Genomic DNA, 4,285 nt, shown 5'->3' on the forward strand with positions numbered 1-4,285 from the left:
TAATCCTCTAAAATAGGTTTTTTTTACTGCTGCGAGTTGGGGCCATTCTCTTCGTCTGTCCCATAGATGACGTCAACCTGTTTGAAAGTCTGCTCCAGGTGCGTATCGTTGCCCAATGGGTAAGTAAGGACCTGCGCCATTGGGTGGCGACCAATTGTTGAACTCTTTCCCAGGTGTATTCATATCCCAGACGCGAAGGTATGCCGTGTTTCTTGAGTTTTATAGGTTTAGAGATCCTGGAGGTTCTTGCCGAGTCCTTTGCCAGGTTCGTACCACTCCAATTCAAATATACTCTCTATCTTGTTATCCCACCCTCATTTGTCTTTGTTCGACAGCATTGACCCGCTCCGATGTGGTGGTAGGTCTCTCGCCTAGCTTTCTTCTCCCTCCGATCGCTGGAATGGTCTGACGACTGTATAATAGGGTTGCTAAAACCGTACAACCGTGAATGATCACTTCCTATGATTCATTCGAATTGTTACTGCTGAATGCAGTGTTGAGCTACATCCCCAGCACATGAATCTCAAGGTCGTCCTAGCAGCAGGTTTGTAGGATGCTGGCACATCTATCACTTTGAAAATCAACCTCGAACAGGTTGGTTCCACCATTTGCAGACACAGACTAATTCACCGATGGGGCTCTGAGCCCAATCAAAATCTTCACTTGATTGCTCCTTCTTTTAATCTCATGCACCTTTGCCAACTTCTTGAGTGTTACCAAAAAGGAACAGATGCTTAAGGCTGGAACCCCCATCGATCAGGATCCTGGTAATGAAATAGTCCTTCGCATCTGCACGGTGATGGTGCATGCTTTGTTTGACCCAAACCTTCAGGTGGCAACTCGTCCTCATAGAAGGATGAATCCTTATTGCTTCTAAACTGTCCCACCATATTAGCCAATTTCCCGCCAGTGAGACTTGAACTGTACGCTTTCACTCAGCACCTTACAACCAATTTATTGTGTGTTTTTGAAATTTTGCAGCAACGAGTAGATGGATATTTGGTGCTGGTATCTTTTTAGCTGGTCGAATGACCGAATACTCATTAGCCTAGATTTCCTCAAAAAGGTCGTCTGGACCTGCTTAATGATGGGTGCTGGTTGGAAGGCATGCTCTGCTGGACTCAGCTAAGTATTCAGGGGTATAGACGTCTCAGTTCTTGTCATAAGCCTCTGTACTGCACAGTCTCTTCGAACCTGAACTTTGCCTTTCCTCCTAGCCTCGCTGTATAATCCCAGGGTAATGCTTTTGTATGGAAATTAATAAGCACTGTGGACATCGCCTTTGGGAATTGGTGCGGCCACTTCTACTTCGAATGGGACATTTCTTGGGTTGGCAAACTGGCAACCTCAAATGGTGCTGGTGCCTTTGTTATGGCGCTGCTTCAAACTCAGAGGGATAGACTACATCTACTATGATGGGTTGAGAGTAATGCTGGTTTTCTTTGGATCATCCGCCTTTCTTGTGATCAACACCGATGGATCCTCGGTGATCACAATCATCTTCTACTTCAATCATGGATGAATACACCCCGCTTATGCTGGTAGACGGGTTGTTGCGGACGTCGAGCGTCTTCCTTTGCTACAATGATTTTGTTATCAAAATAGAGAGAGTTGTAAATCTATGTCTTTTAGAGAGCGGTATTCATCGATGGTGTGTCCCTTCATGCCGGAGTGGAATGCACAACGACTTGTTCTGGGTACCGCACTGAGAAGCATTCTCAGGGGTTGTAGCAGGGATGGGGGTACATAACGGAGCCGGCTTTGATCCTCATTAGCTGATACCAATGGGTTCGGCGATGGCTTTGTATATGTTTCGGAGGCCTCCGATCAAAAATTATTCGGGGCCTAGGAAAGTTTTTGGAGTGCGCAGTGATTTGGTAAATGAAGATGGTTGGGCATTGTAAAGTTTAGTAGACTGAGCGGGTTGAAGTGCATCTTGGTGTGGTAGGCTGATATGTGGGAGTGTGAGGTGAATGATAAGTTGGCGGTAGAGCAATGTAGGAGGGTGTTTGGTCAATTTGGGGCTGGCTGATATTGAAGTGGATGGTATGAGTAGGTTTTTGGTTATTTGAGAGGAACTTGGTCCTTGTGCAACCCATGCACGGCCCCTACGTCCCTCTCTTAGACACGACCACCCAGACTGTAAGGCCCTTATTTGTAACCTTGCAAGGCCTTCGAAAGTTTGTAACCATACCGCTCTTCGATACCTTCTTCAATTCGTTCCCCCCAAGCTTGAATAATGTTCATAAAACTTTATGATTCTCAATCACCATCAATCCGTTATAGTAAATTTGCGGGTCTTGAGCCCGGAACAAGAACTTGTTCATTTGTTCTTTCTTCTAAGGCCGGGTCTGACCCTAACAGTTCAGGCTCTCCAACGAGTACATACTCGTGAAATGTCCTCCGTGGGCTTCTTCTTTGATTCTGGATATAGAACACGTCTGGCGCGTTCTTCTGTGTTAAAACCTGAACCTCTCCATCGAAAATCAGATGCATACTACCAGAGCTCGACCTATTTTAGGATCTTGCTTGATGTACCAGATAGTGCATGCTCCTTTCAAGACTCTCATGAAAGCTTCATGCGGATCCTTTCGTCTTTTCCTACCCCGACCAAGCTTACGCAGTATGTTCTCAGATGGACCCTTGATGAACCTGTACCATCGAAACATCTCGAACTTAGGAGGTTTGTACCCTCCGTAGTTCAATCTGGTTGTATGCAGAAGGTCTTCTATAAATCAAACTCCTTCGATCCCTTTTACTTCTTCGACGCTGAAGTTCTGCTGGTCAGTTGTCTCAGTCTTCAACACAAGTTTCTGATGAGTAGATCTTTTCAATCGGACTCAGGTGTGCGCAAGATATATTTGGTTGGGTAGAGATGCGGCAAATGGTCTCCACGTAGATGGGGTTTGTTGTGGTGGCCTGGTTGTGTGTGTGGAAATGGTCATTTGCGGGGAGTTTTTGCGTTCAGGATCGAGTAGTGAAACGTTGTTTGAGTGATGCAAGTGTGTACATTGGTTTCTTGTTGGAGTAAAGTGGGATGATTTGGTGTTTTTGAGGATCAGCGGGTGGTGGGATTTTGAACGTTGGCAAGTTTGGTGTCCTGGGGTGCTGAAGGAGAAGGATAGGTTGACCAGATTCCGAACGTGGTCGACTCTTCCTTAGAAACTTCAATCAATTTCTGCTCAAGTTGTGACACATTTTCAATTGGGAATCCGACATACCAATGCCGTCAGTGCCTCTGCTGTTGTGTCTCTTTCCTGATGTTCAACTGTGACGACCCGACCCGTCAGTCTCATGTGTTTACCGGGCTCCGTTTTTCCCGTTTATTGCTTCTTATGTTTCGTTAATCGTAATGTGGTGTGTGAGAGTTGATTTTGATGGAACGTTGTTTGGAGTGTGCAAGTGTTGCATGGTTCTTTGTTGGAGTAGTGGGATGATGGTTGTTTTTGAAGGAGGTTGTGGGATTTTGAACGTGTGGAAGTTGGTGTCTGGGGTGCTGGGAGAGGATAGGTGACCAGATTCCGAACGTGGTCCGAGCTCTTTCTTAAACTTCAACAATTTCTGCTAAAGTTGTGAAACACATTTGTCATTGGGAATCCGAATACCATGGCCGTAAGTGGCCTCTGCTGTTGTGTTCTCTTCCTGATGTTCAAGCTGGAGACCCGACCCCCGTCGTTCTCATGTGTTTACCGTCCCGTTTTCCCCGTTTATTGCTTCTTCATGTTTCGTTATCGGTATGTGGTGTGTGAGAGTTGATTTGGATTGGTTTTTGATAAGAAAATGAGACACTTAGTCTCTTTTAAAGAAGAGCTTGTTTTTAGAAAAAGACCGGACGTTGACTTAACGAGTTAGAAGTTCGGATGTGATTTCCGGTGATTCGGTTAGCTTCGTGAAAGTGGTTTGTGACTTAGGAGTGTGATCGGAATTGATTTTGGAGTTCCGGTGTAGAATTAGGCTTGAATTGGCGGAGTTAGTATTTTTGGCGAAATTCCGGTTTGATAGGCGAGATTTTGATCCGAGAGTCGAATGGAATTCCGAAGAAGTTGCAGTAGCTTTTCGTAGGTGGATTTTTGGATATGTCTGCCAAATTTTTCAGGTCATTCGACGTCATTGGGTTTGGTTTTTGATCCGAAAAGCGCATCTCGGAAGTTTTTGAAGTATACTTAGGCTTGAATTCGATGTGAATTGATGATTTTAGTGTTGTTTTTGTGTGTTGTGAATGATTGGAACAAGTTCGCATGATGTTTGGGTTTATGTTGGTGCTTTGGTCGAGGTCCAGGCCTCG

The sequence above is a fragment of the Nicotiana attenuata genome, unplaced genomic scaffold (genome assembly GCF_001879085.1).
Source record: "Nicotiana attenuata strain UT unplaced genomic scaffold, NIATTr2, whole genome shotgun sequence".
NCBI lineage: Eukaryota > Viridiplantae > Streptophyta > Magnoliopsida > Solanales > Solanaceae > Nicotiana > Nicotiana attenuata.